The 21,922-nt window shown below is 43.5% G+C and overlaps 1 long non-coding RNA gene across 1 annotated transcript in view; it reads left to right on the forward strand.

Annotated features, from left to right (window-relative positions):
- LOC309562541 overlaps positions 1-19,804 on the forward strand; it is a 70,316-nt gene extending 50,512 nt beyond the window's left edge. Inside the window, exon 3 of the long non-coding RNA XR_014225638.1 lies at positions 19,561-19,804. This is a non-coding gene — a long non-coding RNA (uncharacterized lncRNA). The remainder of the gene's footprint in view (positions 1-19,560) is intronic.
- The last annotated feature ends 2,118 nt before the right edge of the window (positions 19,805-21,922 follow it).

Below are 21,922 nucleotides of genomic sequence, written 5' to 3' on the forward strand. Positions count from 1 at the left end.
CCAAACCAGAAAGTGTGTGACACCGTTTCACCGCGGGCATTGCACGGACTTACGGTATATTCCTGTCTCCACTATTACTGAGATTCATTTTATGTATCGTTTCTACATTTCTACATTGCTCTATTAATTTAAAAACATGGGCAAAAAGTTATCCTGAGTACACATGAATAAAGGATTCATGAGAAAATACTAGTCAGGGATGATCGAACTTTTGAAAAGTTCGGTTCGGCCAGAAAATCCGAACTACCCGAAAGTTCGGCCCGGATTTCAGAACCCCATTGAAATCAATGGACCTGAACTTCGGTAATCAAAAAACACAATTTTAAAGCCCTAAAACCAAATAAATGCCCCTAAAAAGTGCTAGGGTTCTGGGTCATGCCCCAGGGACTATTAATCACACAAAAAAAGTTCTTAAAAATTGTCATTTTTGATAAAAAAGCCAATTATTGAAAAAATTAAAAAAAAAAAAAAAAGAGATTTTCTAATTTTGACTGGATTTAGTATCTGGGGGTCTAAAACGTGTACCTGTAAAGTTTCAGCTCTGTAGCATGTCCAGAACCATAAAAAAAGATAATTTTTCATTAGAGCAGGGAACTTGGGACCCCACTTTTACACCTATATGATTTTTTTTGGGGGGTTCTGCACATGCTACAGAGCTGAAACTTCACAGGTACACCTTTTAGACCCCTAAGACACAAAATCACACAAAAAAAAAGTTCTTAACCACTTGCCGACCGCTGCACGACTATCTACGTGGGCGGTCAGCCCCTCACAGGCAAAGTGACGTAGGTCTACGTCGCTCGCCTGTGAGGGTTTAGGGAGCGAGCGCGCGCCGCCGGAGGCGCGCTCACGCTCCCGCGTGGTCACGGACCCCCCCGCGCGCGTGACCGGCGGACCCGATCGCCGCCGGCCACTCTGCGATCGGCGGGGGAGAGGGAGATAGTCAGGCAGCTTGTGTAAACAAGCTGCCTGTCATTCTCCTCTCTGTATGAGAGCTGATCACATGGATCTACTATGTAGATCCATTGATCACTCCTCATACAGTTGAAGCCACAGCCAATCACAGTTAGAATCACGCCCCTAGGGACACACACAGCCCCTCCCTCTCAAATAAAGTTAACCCCTTCACTACCAGTGCATTTTTACAGTAACAGTGCATATGTATAGCACTGATTACTGTAGAAATGTCACTGGTAACCCCAAAAGTGTCAAAAATGTCAGTCAAGGGTCCGATCTGTCCGCCGCAATGTCGCAGTACCGCAAAAAAAATCGCAGATCGCCGCCATTACGCGTTAAAAAAAAAAACAACAAAAATGACAAAAATCTTTCCCTTTGTTAGTAAACGCAATAACTTTTGCGCAAACCAATCAAAATACGCTTTTTGCGATTTTTTTTACCAAACATAGGTAGCATAAAACAAATTGGCCGAAAATATTAAAAAATTTTGATTTTTACATTTTTTTTTGGGGGAATTTCATATAAAAAAAAGGGAAAAATATTGCTATTTTTGCAAAATTTACGCTCTTTTTTTGTTTATAGCGCGTGATCAAAAAATCGCACAGGTGATCAAATACCACCAAAAGAAAGCTCTGTTTGTGGGAAAAAAAGGACGCCAAATTCGTTTCGGTACAGCGTCGCACGACCGCGCAATTGTCCGTTAAAGTCACGCAGTGCCGAATCGCAAAATGCCCTCTGGTCGTTTAGCAGCCAAATCCTCCGGGGCTTAAGTGGTTAAAAATTGTCATTTTTGATAGATTTTTGATAGAGAGCCAATTATTGAAAAAAAAATAAATAAATAAAAATTTCTTTGGATTTAGTATCTGGGGGGTCTAAAAAGTGTACCTGTGAAGTTTCAGCTCTGTAGCATGTCCAGAACCATAAAAAAAGAAGATCATTTGTATTTGTGCAATTATAGATCTGGAATATGGCTTCTCGCTTTTCACACCTTGCCGGTTTAATAGCAGGCGTTTTTTTTTTGGGCATTTTTTTGGGTTCTTTGGAGTCAGGAAAAACATCTGAACTTGTGTATAGTGGTACTGTATACACAAGTTCAGATGTTTTGCCTGCCTCCAAAAACTCCCCAAAAATACCTGCAACAACACACCTGGGCGTTTTTTTTTGGGCGCTAGCGTTTTTTTTGGGCAGTTTTTTGGGTTCTTTGGAGGCAGGCAAAACATCTGAACTTGTGTGTAGTGGTATATATAGCACTATACACAAGTTCAGATGTTTTTCCTGCCTCAAAAGAACCCAAAATTGCCCAAAAAAAATGCCTGCTATTAAACCGGCAAGGTGTGAAAAGCGAGAAGCCATATTCCAGATCTATAATTGCACAAATACAAACAATCTTCTTTTTTATGGTTCTGGACATGCTACAGAGCTGAAACTTCACAAGTACACTTTTTAGACCCCCCAGATACTAAATCCAAAGACATTTTTTCATTTTTTTAAATTTTTTTATTTTTTCAATAATTGGCTCTCTATCAAAAATCTATCAAAAATGACAATTTTTAAGAACTTTTTTTGTGTGATTTAGTGTCTGGGGGGTCTAAAAGGTGTACCTGTGAAGTTTCAGCTCTGTAGCATGTCCAGAACCCCCCAAAAAAATCATATAAGTGTAAAAGTGGGGTCCCAAGTTCCCTGCTCTAATGAAAAATTATCTTTTTTTCTGGTTCTGGACATGCTACAGAGCTGAAACTTCACAGGTACACTATACACAAGTTCAGATGTTTTGCCTGCCTCCAAAAACCCCAAAAAAATGCAACAACACACCTGGGCGTTTTTTTTTTTTTTATGCTAGCGTTTTTTGGGCATTTTTTTGGGTTCTTTGGAGGCAGGCAAAACATCTGAACTTGTGTATAGTGGTGTATATACACACATACTTATATAGGTGTGATAGGAGCAGAAATATATTGGTGTTAATTATTTCATTAGCGCAAGTAGTTTTTTCTGCTCCTTTCACACCTATATATGTGCAGGTGTATATATACAGACATGGGTGTGTATATATACCCCCTATACACATGTTCAGATGTCATGTCTGACTCCAAACATGTGCTCAAAAAAGCACTAGCAACGCCTGCAGCCAAAAATGCTGGCGGTGGCGAAGCCATATTACAGAAACGAAAGTCAGCTAAGAGAAAATAGCTTTTCTCTATTGCGGTCACCCTGCTATGGAAGGGTTTGGTCACCTTGCCATAGCAGTCACTGTCAGTTAACCCTACACTACATTACGGTCACCCTGACACTTCATACTTTCCCTACAGAAACTAAATTTTTGAAGCTAACTAAAGTGTAAAGGAGCACTCTAACTACACTAGATATCCCTTTCCTCATACTAATAAATGCTAAATGACACTTTTAAAGTAAAATTAACAGAACTGCTTCCACTCTCTTCCATGTCCAGTATAACAATACTAGGAATTTGGCGGGGGCTATCTTATATACTGGGGGGCGTATTCACTAATGATTGGTCTAGGGACCCCCTAGTCACTCCAATCACATTCCTAGCATTCTTCTGCCCCCTCAATTGGCTTTTGCTAATGGTTCTGGTCCAATCACGGGCTTTTAAAGCCCATTTCCTGAACCATTGCATTATGGTCGGTTCTGGTTGCCGAATTCCGAACTTTTTGGGCAAAAAGTTCTAAATTCGGCCGAACCTCGAACATTCAATGTTCGGGCCTTACCGATGGTGGACCCGAACCATTCGATCATCCCTAGTCAGGTGTTAAAACAGTATGTTATTCAGACTTCTGGACCGTACACACAATCAGAAAATCGTATGAAAAATACAGCGATCGTACAATAATCTCATCATTAGTACACGGCTTTGGAGACCTGATCACGACAATTCATGCAAAATTATCTGAAGGGACGAACACAAAAATTTTTCTCGTACGATCCCGGATCATACGATTTTCGTTTAATCAGTACAGTTGTCATTCAAAAATATAATACAAATACATTACAACACACTACATCACTTCCAAACTTTTATTCTATTGTATGAGAATTTTCATAATTTTAGTAGACTAGCATGTAAAAAAAAGAACGGACGACCATTAGTCCAATAATCTCATTGTGTTTACCAGGCATTGGACTACGTTCACACTGATCCACTAAAAGAAATTGCAAAAATGCACATGCCTTTTTGTCACGATTTTGTCGTCATTTTACCGTGAGTTTTACCATGTTTGCGGTGCGGTTTTTAAAGGACACGTGACTTAAAACCCGCACCAAAAACGCATCACGGGTACATTTTTGCCGCGATTTAGTGTGTCAGATTTTTAGCAAATTTTCCATTGTTTTCAATAGGAAGGTGTGTTTTTGGTGTGTTTTTTTTTTTTTTTTAACTCCCCAAACATGGTCCAAAAATGCTGCAAGCAGGATTTTTTTCACTGCAATGGAAGCACACCGCCCCAATGTGTACACATTTATTGATTTGGAATCTTTATTTTTTTTTTTACTTTTCAGGCTCTTTTTATTTAACGCAAAAGCACTTGAAATCCTCCTCAGTGAGAAAGCAGCCTTAATAGAACAGATCCATTTAGTCAACACATCTGCACTCAAAGGATGAATGATTTCCTCATTAGGTGACTGAAGGGTTATTGAAAACAGTACAGGAGGAAGTGTGTTCAAATTATTTATCTTAAGGATTCCTGGAGGAACTTGTGTGGAGATAGGGTGTGGTGAAAGGGGGTGAGGAGGGGGATAGCGGGATGGTTTGGAAGGAGGAGGGTGCATGGAAAATAATTTAAAGGGAGAGGGGGGAAAAAGGCAAAGGAAGAGGAGAGAAAGGGGAGAGGGAAGAAGGAGGAGGATGGGGAGGTAGGAAGAACATTGGGAAGGGTGGATAGAGCAAAGGATGGAGGACTCTGTGTTCGGACCTATTTGATCAATTAATGGATAATTATCAACAAGCAGTATGTGAAGCATTAATGGGTGTCAAGCAAGAGAAAAAAAAAATCCCATCACTCCGTAAACAGGCAAAAATCCAAAAATGTGAATCAGTGCCAATGAAACCAAGTCTTCCCATGAGGTTCCTTGTAGTGTTTTTAAGACCTTCCATATGTCTCTGATAATTTCTGAGATTCATGAGATCTCTGAGACTTTGGAGCACCAGAGAGATTTTGGTGGGGGAAAGGTCTGACAGAGTTACTTTAAAAACAAATTATGAGCATCTCTTGGAATTAGAGTTTCATTTTTGGTGAGATATATTACACGACTTTTGGATGCCTAAAAGATGCAGAATTAGCTGCTTTTAATATTATAACACTGAGATAATAATAAAGGCAGATCCCCCACTTAGCTGTGTGTTAAAAAAAAAAAAACAGAGAAAGGCAGTATCTGTTTAAAAATGATCAAAATATAAACTGCTATTATAATTTATTAACAAAAAAAAAAAAACACAGTACAATGTTTACTCAGGGAATATTCAATTGCCTTTGTGAATCAGGAAGATTTTCCCTGTTAGGGCAAACATCATGCTGTATCAGGGTTTGTTGCCTTTTGCTTCAACTGCGGGTTTAGAGTTCTAAGGATGCAAGGTGTTTTTCTTTCTTATTGAACTCAATAGACTCTAAGCTTTCTTGAAAAAACAATGTGCCTTATCTATTTTAGCATGAAGAAACAATTCTTTCAGCTATAATTACCAGTCAGATTGAACCCTTTATCTACTATAAATAATTGAAAACACAAAATCTTTTTTTGCCGCCACCTGAACAGCCTGTACATTTTTATCTTTGGAGTAATGTTCTATGTACCCATAGAACATTACTCCATAGAACAATACAACTATGTACCCATTTTCCAGCTCTGCAGCTGTAAACTTAGAACCAAACTGCTACCACATTAGTTGCCCCTAAGCCCTGGTAAGGTAAGAAGGGAATGGCACAAGACAGTTGGCCCAGGGGGGAAAAAGGTCGAAAACTAGACCTTTGTCCATTTCTACAGCTCCTCCACCCAACTATTTTTTTTATCTATTGAAAATTACATTTGGGAAATCCATGTTCATTATTTGCATTCCACAATTTTTGTGGAGGAGTTGGAGGATCCACCCCATTCACCTCTATAAAAGTGGTAGTTGTCTATTTCTGATTCAATAGGTTTTTATAGAGCACTTGATTGAAACACACAATTCAAAACAATATTAGAACAATGTTGGTTCAGATTCATTATACAAGAATCATGGATTTTAACCGATTTTCATGGCATTTTCATGGCGGATGGCTATGGTACATTTGGGCTTAGTGGTAGGATGGTTATGTTGTTAATGTTTTACTAAAAAATAATAAAGCAATCCATAGATTATGCTATTTTCTTTCCTGAAACCACAGGTTTCAGGAAAGAAAATCACTTGATTACCTCATCAACACAGTCAATGTTGATGGGGGAATCGTGCTCACCCAGTGAGGGGGGGGGGGTGCAGGAAACCATCCCTGTCAGAAGAACACACTGATTACTGCTAGCAACTATAGCCACTACCAAAAATCGCATGCTAAAAATCTGACAGGCTGGTTGTACCCTGTATTGATTTTCAGCTGGTCCCTGAACCTGCCAAGATTCCGTTCATCTATGGCTGGCCTAAGAAGCAAAAACACCACTGGTAGAGTAAGGAAAACAGAATAGTGTAGTGGAGTGCCCCTTGGCTTACTATGGTTGGATGCCACAATTGCTTGTGTTCCCACAAGCCCTAGACTTCTAGACAATGTTTCCTGATCTCTGCAGCTCAGAGAGACCACACCTGATGAGGCAGATGAAGCTGAGCATGGGATTTGAAGGCAGGTGTAGTCCCAGTGTGCAGGCAGCCAGGTAGAAGCCCAATAGCACACAGCATCTACAGAAGACCCAGCCACTGCAGGGAAGCTCTTAGTTTCCAGCCGCCTTCCTGTGGTACCATTCCTGAGACTAAGAGTGATAAGCACTCCAGGTGTCAGTCCTTCAATCGCACCTCTACCATTCAATGAGGGTGCTGGCTCTGCATGCAAACTGTAGAAATAGAAGAATCTGGATGGCCGCACTCCAATGCAAACACCTTTATTAGGTAAAATAGTCCATACAACAACAAAAGGTACAACTGACAGCAGCATTCCTGGGACTCCTTCAGCCGCTCTCATGTGGTGCCAACCCAGAGATCCTTCTAGCTGTTCACCTGTGTACCCAGGACTATCCTGGACTTCACTGTAAAGGATGCTACCACTGTACTGTCACGTAGTGTCTCCGTTAATTGGCAAAGACATTGTTCTCTAGAGCACCTGTTTGTACAGCTTCATAACAAATGTTATCATTGTTCTGTACTATTGCACACCCTTTTGACATTTTCACCCTTTTTGCATTGTTAATTCTACTCTGCATCTGTAAAGTTCAAGTTAAAGTGTTTGTAATCTTTAAAAAAGTGTCACTGCCAGCTCCTCTTTTTTATGCAGTCATAATGCACAGTGTAAGTGTTTGCTAAAAACAAAGTCTGTAAATACCCTTACAAGCACTGTGCTGTCTAACCTGCTATAAGGGAACAGGATATCTTTTTTTAGGGTTACAACCACTTTAAAGTTGACTAAAAGCAAAACTTTTAACCGTTTTTATTGTGCCTCCATTAGGGATTTTCAGCCTCTCAAATTCTACCATTATCGTTGAAAGTGAAAGTAAAAGAAAATTCCAAATTTTGGGTTGTCCCTAGAAAAATAAATAAAGAGAAATTGTCCAATGCAGTCAGTTGTTTTGGAGACCTGGGAGGACCCAGGAGATTCACTAAATTTGCAGGGATTACCTCTCATTTCCTGTTTTGGTTAAGAGACAGGAAGTGAAGGTAAATCCCCTCAATGGGACACAGATAAAAAAAAAACCTGACAGGGGTTATAACCCCCTTACTCTATCCAAAATGAAAAAAAGTTTTCCTGACAGACTCCATGGCAGCATACATATGGGGTCACCCCGCCTCCTCTCCTACAATATAGGACCCCACTCCCGAAAATCTTTGCTCTGATCCAGCGGCACGTTCCTTTTTTGTCCTCCTCCGAAGGACCAAGATGTTTGGAGTTCCTGCCTGTTTAGACACCCACAATCAAGGCCTGGCAAGTGACAACCGATGAATATGGAGACAGGTCGCGATACTCCAATAAGACCTGACTATTAGTGGGGAATGGGGTGGGCAATGGAAGAAGCACCTTGAAGAGCTGGCCTAGCCCCCTGGCAGGCAGCGGCATTTTAGAAAAGTGCCCAGCTAATACCATGCGGCCTTTCGTTGCCCCAGATCTGTGCATTGTGGAGTCCAGGTGCGATTGTGGCAGAGGTGGTAAGATTCTCTCTATGGCAGCAGTTTTTGTTTACACTGTGTGATACCTTCCTTTTTGTTTGTTTGTTTTCTCTTTTTCCCCTTCTTCCCTGGTGCTTTTGCTTCTGAGAGGAAGGGGGGAATAAAAAAAAAATGCAGAGCTATTCAGTCCTCATGAATGCTCGCGGGCCGTGCGGCGACTTACCTTTACACCTAGCTGTGGTGGTGGAGGTGGATGAAGTACACTCTCCTTGTTGCCTAAATATCTTTTTTTTTTTCTCTTCTCTCTCCCTCCTCCTGGTGACCTGAGGTCTGTTTGCCTTGCAGTCTTCCCCCCAGGCTCTGTATCTCTTATTATGGACACGTCACTGCCTCCCTTAGGCCAGCCCTCTCACAGCAGGTACATATAGGTGTTGCGGGAGTGGGGGGCAATGGCGTGTTCTTGTATTGAATCCTTTCTCTTTCTCTCCTTTTCAGCCCTTCTAGGTAGGATCCTCAACGCAGCGCACACAAGGAAGGAGACCCTCCAAAATCGCAGCACCGACATTCCTTTTCCAGGTCTGGGTGCCACAAGTCACCTTCCAGATCAAGGCGCCACAGTAGAGACTCAGGTCCTTCACCCAGATCCTCTCATCATCCTGGTCGCTCAGGCAGAGGGGCCTGCTGGGGATGTGGTTCCCAGGTCCCAGAAGGAAAATCCTTCTGTGAGCCCTGATTTGCCAAGGTTGCAGACGAAAGAGGCAGTAAAGACCAGCAAATTGAGTCCCTGGTCAGACAAGTTCTTAAAGAATCCCTGAAGGAAAAAGGCACTAGCTACACATGCAGCCCCCCCTCCCCCCCCCTCTTTGGGCCCACATGCTCCCATCCGGGGACATTCAATGCCAGGACACGCTGGAAGCGTCACTGCCGAGATACCCTTCGGTCGCAATTTCTGATAGCGAATCAGAAGTAGAGGATCCCTGAGTGGGCTTTGATTTTTCCCTAGTTTCCCCCTTGGTAAGGGCATTCAGAGAAGCTCTGAACTAGGAGGAACCGGAGGTATTCCCCCACCTAAGCAGAGGAAATTCTTCAAGCAGCTGAATACAGAATACCTGAATTTTCCGTTCCTAGGGGAACTGGAATAAATCATCATGGATGAATTGGGCAAAGTGGAGAAGAAGAACTCCATGTTGTCTAAAATGGCGAAACTATATCCTTTCAAGGCTGATGGGGTTAAACACTTGGAGTCCGCTCCTCTAGTGGATGCAGCTGTGACAAGGTTGGTGAAGTAGGTTACCGTTCCACTGGAAGACACAGTGTCCTTCAAGGACAGTCTGGAAAGGCAGATCGATACTGATCCTAAACGGCAGATATAGCCTGCAAGCTGGCTCTGGCCCTTGCTGCTTTGTGTAAAGCAATGGAGGTTTGGACGGATAGTGTTGATGAGTCCCTGAAATGTGTCTCTGAAGAATTGCCAAGTGGTTTAGCCATTCAGGAGCTGAAGCTGGTGTTGGCTTTTCTGGAGGAGGCCTCCATTGACATTATCCGCCTGGTGGCTCGGGTTATGCTTTCCTTTGTCACTGCTAAACATGCCTTGTGGCTACGCCCGTGGTTAGCCGATCCTGCATCCAGGTGTGGTGTAGAATCCCCTTTGAGGGCCCCTCGCTCATTGACAATAAATTGGACAATGCCATAGCCCGGGCTACGAGGGGGTAAGTCAGGTTTTCTCCCCCAGGACCAGAAGATGAATTAGGAAGCAAAATCCAGATCATGCTAGGGATCCATGTAGCTACAGGCCTGGCCGTGAATTTGGAGGAAACTATAAGATAAGCCAGTCAGAATTCCAGAAGTCTTCTAAGGGCGGTTCAGCTGCCGGCCGGAAGGCCATTAAGTCTTTTTGAGATTAGGCCCACTCAGGCATGTAAGGTGGGTGCATGCCTCCTCCTCTTTTGGCATGTCTGGGCGGCCTCAATCCAGGACTATTTGGATTGTCAAAACGAACTCCTCGGGTCACGCTTGGATGTTCAGCAGTCCCCCCAGGATCAGGTTCATGTCCACCACCCTACTGCATTCAGAAGGAAAGAGGCAAACGCTCCTATCTTGGGTAGACTCTCTGCTAGCACAGGGCGCTGTCATCCTTGTTTCAGACAATGAGAGAGGCCAAGGGGTTTACTCGTCCCTCTTCATGGTTCAGAAGAAGAATGGCATGTGGAGACCCATCATAGATCTCACTTATCTGAACCTCTCCATCAAGAAGGAAAGGTTGAAAATGAAAACACTATCCACAATCCAGCAGTCGGTCCAGATAGGCGACTGGCTTGTGTCCATAGATTTAAAGGACGCCTACTTCCATATTCCTGTGGCAGAAGATTTCCAAAAGTTTCTCCGATTTGCCATAGGTCAGACACATCTACAGTTTACCTGTCTCCAGTTCGGGCTTTCGACATCTCTGTGTGTATTTTCAAAACTCTTATTGGCTGTCATTGCCATGATAAGAACCAGCGGTATTCATCTGCATCATTATCTTGACGATATTCTGGTGCTGTCTCCAGACAGGGAACAGCTACTGAAACACAGAGATCAAGTAATCTCCACGCTACAGAAGTTCGGATGGCTGTTTGACTTGGAGAAGAAACACTTGGTGCCCATGCAGACCCTTTTGTTCCTCGGGGGGCCAAATTCAACACGATAAAGGTCACAATCTCTCAGCCCTTGGAGAAAATTCCTGTGATCCGGGACAGAATTCGGCCAGCGCTTTCTTCCTCTCATCTCCAAGCCTTACAGTATTTGAGGATTATCGGCACCATAGTAACCAAGACAACCATAGTGAAATGGGTGCAGTGGAGAATTTGGACCTTCCAGAGGGGGTTCCTCCAGCATTTGAAGTCGGGGAGCAAAGACCAACATATCTACATAACTCCATCCATGAGGGAGAGCCTTCCTTGGTGGTTACAACAAAAGAATCTGCTCAGCTGTCTCTCCACCCCCCCCCCCCCCGGGTCACCATAAGGACAGACACCAGCAATGCGGGTTGGGGCGCTCACTGGGAAGATGGGACTTCCCTTCTCAAGGGATAGTCTCAAATATTCTGATGTTCCAGGCAGCGTTTTGCGCATTACAAGCCTTTCGTCACCTAACTGCAGTGGCCGAAATAAGAAAGCGGGGGGTACCCGCAGCCGATCCCTTCTACGATAAGTGGAGCCAATTATGATCTGGGCTCGGAGGAATCTATCCAGCATATCCGCAGTCTATGTCCCCGGAGTCCAGAACATTCAAGCGGATTTCCTGTCCAGTGTTCGACTGGACAACGAGTAGGCTCTCCGTGCGGAGGTATTTCAGTGGGTCCTGACCCTGGGAGTCTTTCAACAACAAACTGGAGAAATACTACTTGAGATTCCGAGATACCCAGACCTGCGGGATAGATGCCCTTTTGGATCAGTGGAGGTTTCGCAGGGCCTATGCGTTTCCTCCAGTGCCGGTCATCTTTCAATTTCTGAGGAGACTCAGGACAGAAGAGGTGGAGTTAGTGGCGATAATCCCCTCTTGGCCAAACAGGCCTTTGTTTCCCCTCTTAATGCAGCTCAGTTCCCGGGATCCGGTTCCTCTGCATCTCAGGCAGGACCTTTTGACTCAGGGGGCTGCCAGCTCAAAAACTGTCCAGCTCACCTGCAGTTGAGGGTCTGGTTCTTGAGAGGGGAAAGCTGGAGACCCTAGGCTGCTCTGAGAGTGTCATCTCTACACTATTAAATGCCAGAAGAAAAAGCACTAACAAAGTCTACGAGAGAATTTGGGCTACATTTAAGGAGCATACATCCACCAGGGCCAGTTCTTACTGCACCGTTGAGTCCAGGATATCCTGAGTTTCCTACAATTGGTTTAGATTTGGCCTTGTCAGTTAGCTCTCTCTGAGTACAGGTATCAGCCATACCAGCCTTTACAGGAGTTTTGTTGGCTAGCCATCCTCTTGTCTGTCAGTTCTTCAAAAGAGCAGTGAGACTCAGGCCCCAGAGGAAACCAAGATTCCCCAAGTGGCGCCTCCCACTCATCCTCGACTTCCTTTCAGGTCTCAGGCTGGAGCCGGAAAAGCAGCTCTCTGTTAAGAAGCCTTCCCTCAAGACTGCCTTCTAGTGGCCGTCACATCGGTGAAGAGGATCTCTTAACTCCAAGCCCTGGGATGGAAATAACCATTTCTAACCTTTTTCCCTGACCAAGTGGTTCTAATCCCTAGGAGGATCAAACCCTAAGGTTACTTTCATCTTTCACGAGAATCAGGAGATTGTTCTACCGACCTTCAGGTCAACTGATGATTCTGACATCCATCAGCTAGATGTGGGAGAAACCTTGAGGCAATACCTGAAAGCCAGGGCTCCCTTTCGTCAATCCGAATACATGTTTGTTCTTTTCTACTGCACATCTAGACCCATTGCTGCGTGGATGGTCCAGTCTATTCAGTGGGCCTATATAGCAAAGGTTTTGGAACCACCGGAGGGGGTGAGCGCACACTCGACCAGAAGTGTCTCGACGTCTCCAATCAACACGTTTATGGCTCACTACTGTGTTGAGGCTGGTCTCTTTGTCTTCAGTTAATTTCGGTTTACAGATCCTGTCGGTTGATGGTGTTAATTAAACTTTTTTTTGCTCAGCATTTTCCTATCCGGATGTGTACATCAAATACTTACCGTCATTTTCCATTCCTGATGGACTCCATGGCAGCAGGAGTCCCCTCCCTTTGTCTTGAGGTGACTAGTTACGGAGCGTGGCTGTTGGTTCAGAGCAAAGATTTATGGGAGTGGGGTCCTAAAGGGTAGGAGAGGAGGCAGGGTTAACCCATACGTATGCTACCATGAAGTTCCTCAGGAAAAGAAAATTAGGGTAAGATAGGAAATGATTCAGCCAATCCCTCTACCTGTTACAGCAGCAGAATTGGAAGTACATTTGGTAAGAGGATGGGGGGAAGATAAGGCCAGTAACCTATACTGTCTCTTATATTATGAAATTTGTATATTAGTTTAAATGCTTTGAGAAAAAAAAACATTTTTTTGAAAACAAATTCTAGGAATAATTTTAACATCATTATTAAAAAAAGTAAATATAAAATGAGAAATGTTCCCCTTAAGAAAGACCCCCATGTGCAAGACTTCTATTTTTTATATTTACTCATTTAATTTATTTTAATAAAATATCTCCCTGGACATTAAATACCTTGGGCAGAATTCTACCACCTTATAATTTTATATAGATTCCAAGGCTATTACTCTAAATTCTTTCCATCCCATATCTTATTATGTATTTTTCTTTTCCATCGTCTAACCAGTTATTCTTATTTATTTTTCATTTTTTACTCATATTTCATGCTTGACTTACCAGTACATCATCTTCTCACATTTCCTGCACTGATGACATTTACAGATTCAATTCGCTTTTTCTAGCTGCACTATGTTTGTTACATTATGACATTATTCCTCAGAGGTAGATCACATTTAATGCTGCCTCTTTAAACTAGTTTTAATAGAAACTATCATGTTTCTTTGCTAATCAATAGCAGATTTACACTCCAGGCACGTTTCAGTAGACATAAATCTCAGCCAGGCTCCTTAACTCTTCTGTGCTGCCAGGACAGGTATTCATGGTGACTTGCACAATGTGCTTTGTCATCTAATCGTGTGCAATGCCAGGCAGTTTAAGTGAGCAGTCCCAAAAGTGTTATGTACATCATAGGCATTCATACAGACTTATTCAATAAGAATAAAACAATGTAGGATGTGCAGTAACACATACCAATGCATCTGAATTATCTTTATTTACATTGACATAAAGGGTAACTCCAGTTTTGTTAAAAAATATATTACATGCACTATATTATTGCCACAAAAGCCATTTTCAATTTTAAAGTTATTAAAACAACCTTTCCATTTTATCTGGCAGCCAGCTACAATGATCTACAACTGCTAAAAAAAATCAAATGTTGCTTCCAACATGGCAACAGGAGTGATATGCACAGCATGTGTACAGAATTCACATAGAAATGGGGAAACATACCTTCCATACCCACCTTACCTAGGGAAATGGGAACAGGAATTAGGACCCCTTTGGGATGAGGAAGAAAGAAAGAACGTTTTGAGATTAGCTTGTTCATCAGTTGATTTAAGGACAACAGAGATGCGTTACAAGCTTCTTGCCAGATGGTATCTCACCCCGCAGAGGGCTCAGAGGTTAGTTCGTGCAGAGTTATTCCCAACTTGTTGGTGGGGATGTGGGATTCCCCAGAACTTTTGCCCATTTGTGGTGGGAGTGTCCAAAGATACATGTTTTTGGGGAAGGGATTATTAGGTCCAGGGCTTTTTTTCTCAGAGAATAGGTGCAGGAACTCAATCATGAGTGCAGAGTTCAGGGTTGTTACACACAGAGTGCATGATTCAGCCCCCTTCCACAGCGCTTACCTCTGCATTCCCCATCCACATCTCAATTTCACCCCTCTTTAGCTCTGACCTCAACACACAATCCCCCTCCCCCTCCACTGCTCCATTTTCCGCCCCCCCCTAAAAAGCTCTGCCATCTTGCACATGTCCTACTTTTGTTGCCCTATAAAGATAAAGCACCCAGCCTGCTCTAGTAACCCCCCCCCCCCACCAGTGTTGCTGGTGTTACTGACTCAGTTACCACATTGAAAAAGTAATTAGTTACTCAGCAAAGTAACTGTGACTTTTTTTTTAATATTCTATAATGCAATTACGTTCTGCGGCTGCCTGGCTGGTGGTGGAGTGGCACACTGGTGGTGGCGTGGTTGCTTGCAACACTGGTGGTGACGTGGGTGTGGCACACTGGTGGTGGTTGGCTGCCTGGCTGGTGGTGGCGTGGGCGCTTGGCACACTGGTGGTGACGTGGCACACTGGTGGTGGCGTGGCACACTGGACTGGTGGTGACGTGGGCGTGGCACACTGGTGGTGACGTGGGTGTGGCACACTGGTGGTGGTTGGCTGCCTGGCTGGTGGTGGCGTGGGCGCTTGGCACACTGGTGGTGACGTGGCACACTGGTGGTGGCGTGGCACACTGGACTGGTGGTGACGTGGGCATGGCACACTTGTGGTGACGTGGGTGTGGCACACTGGTGGTGGGTGGCTGCCTGGCTGGTGGTGGCGTGGCACACTGGTGGTGGCGTGGGCGCTTGGCACACTGGTGGTGACGTGGGCGGCACACTGGTGGTGGGCGGCTGCCTGGCTGGTGGTGGTGGTGGACTGGTGGTGGAGTGTCCTCCTGGCCTGGACTATATTGTTTAGTAATTGTAACTGTAAGTAAAGTAACTGCCACTGGTTGACTTGTTAGAATATTTATATTATATTTTGCCAGGCAAAAATTAAGTAAGTCAGTAGTCACTAGTCAGTCACACAAGTTACATACTGCAGTGCCTAGTGTGGTGGGTGGCACTGGCAGAAGACTGGCACTGTGGGCGGCAATGGCTGGGCTCTCCCCTGTCCTCCTGGCGCGCTGTTCTGCTGCTAAAGTCAGTAGTCACACAACACAAGTTATATACTGACACTGTGTCTACTACTAGTGTGTGGTGGCAGGCACTGGCAGACTGGCACTCACTGTGGGCGGCAATGGCTGGGTCGGATCGCCGGACTCTATGCCCTCTCCCCTGTCCTCCTGGCGCGCTGTTCTGCTGCTGTTGTGTGAGCATGAGGCTGTGACTGTCCCACTCCGAGTCCCGTCCTGGCGCCGCGTGACGTGACTCACTCGATGAGTCTCCTCCTCTTCTCTCTCCAGTACCGCGGACAGCGGTCATAGAGGAGAGGGGGAATACAATTACATCTACTGCCATCTGGTGGCGGTAGATGTAATTGCGGTAATGCAGCCGGAAGTAGCGGCAACGGCGTTACAGGGAGTGAACGAGTAATCTGATAGATTACTCGTTACCCTGAAAAGTAACTGCGTTAAGTAACGCCGTTTACTTAAACGCAGTTACTTCCAACACTGCCCCCCACACACCCACACACACTGTAGGTGGTTCCACCTCTCTCATTTGCAGGGGTGTCTGCATAATGGCACCAGGGAAAGATGGAGATCAGAGTATCAGTCTACCATGCAATTCTCTCCTCTCGCCCATGACTACACTGCACCCTGGGCACCTGCGTCTCCCTTGTCCTCTTCCTGCACTCAGTAGGATCTGCTCAGGAGATCAGATCTATGGGAGCTGTTGGGAGACAAGCTATCACTTGTAAACACAGAAACCAGGCTTCTGTGTTTACAAGTGATAGTGGTGAGCGGGGAGCCGAGAACTTGAGTCAAAGGTGGTGGAACTGATTAGGTCAATCCACCAGATAACAGGAGATGGTATCCAAGCCTTACCTTGGAGTTGCCTGTTTCACAACACAGAGAAAAAGGCGACTGTTTATAAGAATGCGCTTGTGCCTCACTTATTGAACGCAGCTAAAAGTTTGATACCGGTATTTTGGCTTCGCTAGAAGCCCCGAGTATGAGGGACTGGGTCATAAGGGTGGATTAAGTAAGGTCCATGGAGGAATTGATGTCTACAGTGGAGGACTCCCGCGCAAAATATCTAGATGTATGGGGAGACTGGCTGGAGTTTTAAAAAACTGAGGACTATGTGAAAATGCTGGGTGTAGGAGACTAATATTGGTGATAGCTTAGGTCAGCATCAAGGATGGGAACTATGATGTACAAGAGAGAAAGAGTATGATTGAGAATAAGGTTAGAATGGAAAGGAAGGAGGGGAAATTATTGTTTTTTTTTTTTGGGGGGGAAGGGGTGGGGGGAAGGAGATATCAGTATAGAAGCTCACATGTAATAGTTATATAGGAATGCTTTTTTTCCTGCATAACAATGTGTATTGTCTTAATATGCTACAGAAATAACAAATAAAATGTTTATACTGTACAAAAAAGAATTTGCCTAGAATTGTCATCTGCATTTTTCAGAGTTGTTCTTGACAATACTGAACAGTGCTTGTGACGGCTGTAGGCAGACCCTTCCACTTAGTACGCAGGATGAATCAAGTTAATTGAATCCACATGCTAGTTGCTTCAAAACTCAAGAGGTCTGCAGTGACATCGTTGACGCAGAAATGCATTTCAGTTGACATGCATTAACATGCATTTTTTTCATGGATTCCATTGCAATGACATGCATTTTTTTTTTACACTTTGCATGGGTGTGCCTTTTTTTTACACTCAGAATCAAAATATATTATTTTTCTTTCCCGAATGCGCATTGCAGTACACTGTGATGCTACTTAACACAATGCAGCGCATTATGCTGTGCTTAATTGCAACATCTTACATTTTTACCCAGTTCACACCTATGCAATGCATTGGTGCGAAGTCAGCCTATTGGAAACAATGGATTTCAGCTTATTATTGCTTTGGGCCTGCCTTGAACAGCCCAGCTCAACAAATGTTGTATGAAAGGGCCCTTACATAGAGACATTTTTTTTTTTTTAAATAAAAGTAGAGACCCTGTCAGGGCTGAAACTCAGGCCGTTCTGTCCAGCAAAGCTCTAAAACTTTCATGTAGCTGTCATGATCAGAGGGTAAGACCACCTGGGACTGTAACTCAAGAGCTAGCGGACCAATGGGCAACTTACCAGGTGTACCTGGGACAGATCCTCACAGCTTAAGGAGCAGTGTGACCGCACACATATGGAGGTAGGTCAGAGTTGCTGTGTCTAAGGAGCCACCTAGTCTTCATCACAGCCACTGTAGGTGTGGATGTTGTGCTGCAAGGCAGCCCCCAGGTTGTGGCTCTATAGCACCAATGCGGGAACAGTGCAACCAAATAGCACGCTGGAAGGACATGGGAGACACATGTAGCAGCAGGAAATAAAGGGATCGACTAACAGAAACCAAAATGGACTATAACTGCACAGCCAGAGGGAACACTGAGAACAAAGACAGGATCAAGCAACATACATAATAAGGGAATACCCAGAAACAGCAAAAGCCAGAGGAACAGGAGGGGCAGCTTCAGCATGGAGACACATTGTTCGAACATTAAGCCCGAGGTGCAAAGGCTTTAATAACGCCTAGGTTCAGGGGGTATTGGCAGGAGCCTGAGCAGCACGAACAGGAGGTAAAACCCGACGCCGGATAAATGTACATGTACAACTGTGACAGTAGGAAGGAAATGGCAAGTTTTGGCACTTGAGTGTCAAATGAATATGACTCTACCATGGCAGGATGCTTTTGGAGGCTGCTGCAGGTAGAAGCAGGCACTTTTACATATTATATTGCAGTGGCTTATGTAATGGTATCTTTATGGTATTGGTAGTATGCAGGCTTGCAATTTTACAACTAGCCCTTGTTCTTAGGAGAGAACCAAGTCACATGAAGATGCAAGCTACCTAAAATGGGTACTAGATCCCAAAATCCTGAATATTTGTTCTTCATGCTGCAGCTCTATCAGGACAGTCATGCAACATTCCACTTCTTAAATCTCTGTTGCCCAGTATGTGTGAACAGGGGGAGAAAAAAATGCTAGTTAGAGGACCCACTCTGAGCCTTTGTTGGATCTCAAGAGGTTTAGAGGGACCCCAGCGGGGACCAGTTGATGATGCCAATGTGAGGCAAAAAAAAAACTTTGAATAATTAGAAGAAAAGAGTAGCAATTGAAGCAGAGTTCCAACCCTTTCTGTGTTTATTAAAGTAGCTGCTGATTTTTAATAAACACACACTCACCTGTACCAGGATCCAGCGATGTGGCCGCCCAAAGCCTCGATCCTCTCACTCTCTTCTCGCGGGTGCCTGCATCACTAGTGTAGGCAGCCGGCTGTCACAGATTGCGGCTTCACAGCCGGGTGTGCACTGCACATGCGCGTGTTGCGCTGTGCATCCTGAATGGCCGGGCAATCTTCTGGGATTTCTGACGTGTCCCAGATGGTTGCAGGGAGGGAGGGGGAGGGGATAACTTACTGTCAAAACTAGGTACCCGCTCCCCCCCCCCCCAAAAAAAAAATGACATGCCAAATGTGCCATGTCAGGGGGTCAGGAGTACTTTTGGGTGGAACTCCACTTTAATTGGTTCAAAGCTTTAAGAGTAATAAATCAAAATGAATTATTGGTATAAAAAGATGCAGCTTTGTAATGCCACCTCTATATTTGAGCTTTGTGTCTCTACGTTTAGCTGTTTAACAGAAGACGAGGAAACGCTACAGTTTATCAGCTTGAATGAAAATCCCAAGTAGAAGTTCATTTTTTTCCATATAAAAAAAAAAAAGAATACCGATGCCTGTACTTTGAGAATGACATCATGCAGGCTTTATTCAGTTCAATGTGCTGTTTTTCTGTTTTCTATCATTGTAGGAGATGATGAATGAGCACAAACTGAGTCTCTTTCATCTGTGGAATGAAGTGTAACCTATTCACTACAGATGGGCATAGTGACATCACCAGCTGCAAATCTGTAAAAAGCAGCGCTGACCTCTGCAAATGAAAGGGCGACAATAATCTCTGTACCTTGGGTAAACACTTTGCATTCCTGTGCTGAAACACCTATTAACCGCAAATATTTCTCTGCTGTTCAGAAAATAATTATGAAGATATTGCTTGTTTTTCTTTGGTTAAAGGGAGACCAGTGTTTTCTTCTATTGCAGCTACACAATCCAGAAAGTTGACTCTTGATCCGAATGTATAAACCTGGCATTAAACATACAGTATAAAGTTAAGTCTGCAACAAATCAAGCATTCCGCTCATTTGTGGCTTGACCCTCACAGGGGTGCTGTAATACTGAACTCCAGACAGATGTAAGAGAAAAACTAAATAATTACAGCTATATCTAAATCTAATTATTATTTAAAATGCAACTGCTGTCAGTACCTGCATTTATCATAAAGGGTGATTGCACTTTCGTGAAAAAAAAAATATATAGTAAATAAAAATGAACAATCTAGTATATACAATTTCTACACAAAGTTTGAAACTAAAAATGTAGTATATTGCAGCTTACCAATTATTAGATGTTGTGGCTGCATTCGTTTTCTTGTTTTAGGCTTTTTCCCCTTTGTTTTCGTCTGGTGATGTGGCCAGTAACACACCTCCTGTATTAGAGTTCCCCCACTGTGGAAAAAGAAGCACGGGGGCACTTTTGGACACCAGCATTGTCAGTCTACGGGGAGGGAGGTTTTAGAGCTACTAGCAGATTTAGATACACTAATAAATTGAAGCCGAACTCAGGCTCACACTGCAATTACACAAGCAGTTACAGCAACAGTTTTTTTTTCTTTTGGGATAAAGGTTTTACATGAATAAATCAAAGTTGATCATTGAAAAAATGACTCCTGTCAGTGGTATGAAATTACTGATGCACCGGGCTATGTAGTAGAGAGATAATATGGGCACCTTCATCAAGATAGAGATAAAAAATGATCCCTGAAGTATTCAGCGGGGTAGGCATGAAAGGGGCCAATGAGCCAAGGGTGAAAGATGCCAAAATGACACTTCTGCTAACTAGGCCATCATGAATGCACCGCTGAGTTCCATGGAAGGAAAAGGAGGGGCAAAGGATTTTAATTGTGCCATAAAAATTAGACTTACAACAAAAGCATATAGATATTATATTGGTTAAAAAATATAAATTTTATTCAAAAAGAGGAACATTCAATCAACAAAAGATTCTATGAGTATCATCCATAATACATATGCCATATATAGGTTGTGCATCAAAAGCATCAATAACAATACATTAATATAAAGGTGGACCATGGACTAATGAGCAGTAGTCCAGATATTCTTTGTTTTCTGTAGATAAGCGGTCCATGTCCACCCAGAGAATTGACATGTTTCACGGTTCTCAACCGCTTCTTCAGAAGTTCCTATTTTAAACATAAACTGCAATGAATAAACAACACCAAACAAAAAATCAATAACAGAATATATATGTATTTAAACATTTCAGCGTCCATTCCAAATTTGTTGCCGACAGTGCGATGCCCACACAGTGCCACCACCACCAGATCGTAATAGGAAAGGAGGGGCAGCCCAACCACATCATATCGGATGTGGTGTCGCCTAGGGGGGAACCGCCACTCAGTTATGTAAAGATGAAAAAATAGGGAGAAAAAGGGAAAAAACATAATAAGTGAATAATATATATAAATACAATCCCACCTGTATTAGCGTTTGGAAGTGGGCAGAATATGTATAATGAATCCCAGGATCAGTATATGAACTGATACTCAGAATCGCTTATTAAAACCAACATCCATTTCTGAGCTTAGCCGTGTTGACAGTTTTGGTTCCTAGGGTGAGGAAGTAGATTTAAACATCTATGATAGCATGGATAGGCAAATACTTCCAAACAAGTATAGATAATTCCTACCCTGAAAAGTTCAGGACAAGTATCAGATAAATGGATGGGAAACAACAGCAGGTCAGGTGCAGTCTCCAGGATCGAGGTATGGAAGGGAACTGAGCCAACATAGATTCCTGAATGATCGCTGTGTAGAGAATGTTATAGTCCCATGATGTGTCAGCTAATAATGGGGGTCATTAGGTGTCTTGGTTCATCCAAAGCTTAGACTGTGAAATAAATAAGATCATAAAGAGGGGGTGGATAAGTGCCGATTTGATGAAAAGAAATATCTTTATCACAGAAAGGACTCCCTAAAGTGATTTCCATAACTTACATCTCTGTGAATGACCTTGTCTGGAGACACCACGCCGTCC

This window comes from Pelophylax lessonae (genome assembly GCF_965119305.1).
Source record: "Pelophylax lessonae genome assembly, chromosome: 9".
Classification (NCBI taxonomy): Eukaryota; Metazoa; Chordata; class Amphibia; order Anura; family Ranidae; genus Pelophylax; species Pelophylax lessonae.